The 636-nt window shown below is 58.0% G+C and overlaps 1 protein-coding gene across 1 annotated transcript in view; it reads left to right on the plus strand.

Annotated features, from left to right (window-relative positions):
• The window catches only part of LOC108800400 (transcription factor Sox-6-like), a 128,839-nt gene that overhangs the window by 60,620 nt on the left and 67,583 nt on the right, over nucleotides 1–636 (plus strand). The gene's annotated exons all lie outside the window — the stretch shown is intronic.

The raw sequence follows: 636 nt of genomic DNA on the forward strand, positions 1-636 counted from the left end.
ACAGTTTGCGCACCGCGGATCCGCGCAGCCCTCGGCCAGCTGTACCGTACCAGAGACGGTTAACCCTTCACAGGGGCCGCGGCTCAGGTGACAACAGCTGGAGTTGTTTGTCGCAGGCTGGCGAGCGTCCTGGCGCCTCGCTCCCGTGATCAGCAGGTTGTGCGTTTCCAAGGTTTTTAGTTGCAGCGATTCATCCCCGGACGCACGGCGACGCCGAGCGGATGCTCCTGACAACGACATCCTGGGCTCGCGATGCAGACGGGTCATGTGACCCAGATATCTTCCCGTATGTACAGATCATAATTCAGCTTACCACTGAGGGTCCTGGCAGCGCTGAGCCCGCCATAGGAAGTTTGCGTGATGGCGGAGCGATGGCGGTCCGATGGCGACGCGCACGCACTATGTACAGATAATGGGTCAGCGGAGTTCAGGAATTGTATTCTGCGGATTGTCCGGTGACGATCAATAATGCCCATTGTGTTTGGACGCCCCGCGATGCGCCGCCATTCATTGGACGGTAGTTTCTGTGTCACATCAGACGCGCGTCGTCCGGCTTTATGAGATCCGCTCATCATACTGGGAGAGCGACAAAAGCCTGATGGGGGTCTGCGGCTAATAAGAGAGTTCACAAGGCTC

This window comes from Nanorana parkeri, unplaced genomic scaffold, assembly GCF_000935625.1.
Source record: "Nanorana parkeri isolate BGI_ZX_2015 unplaced genomic scaffold, ASM93562v1 scaffold2013, whole genome shotgun sequence".
NCBI lineage: Eukaryota > Metazoa > Chordata > Amphibia > Anura > Dicroglossidae > Nanorana > Nanorana parkeri.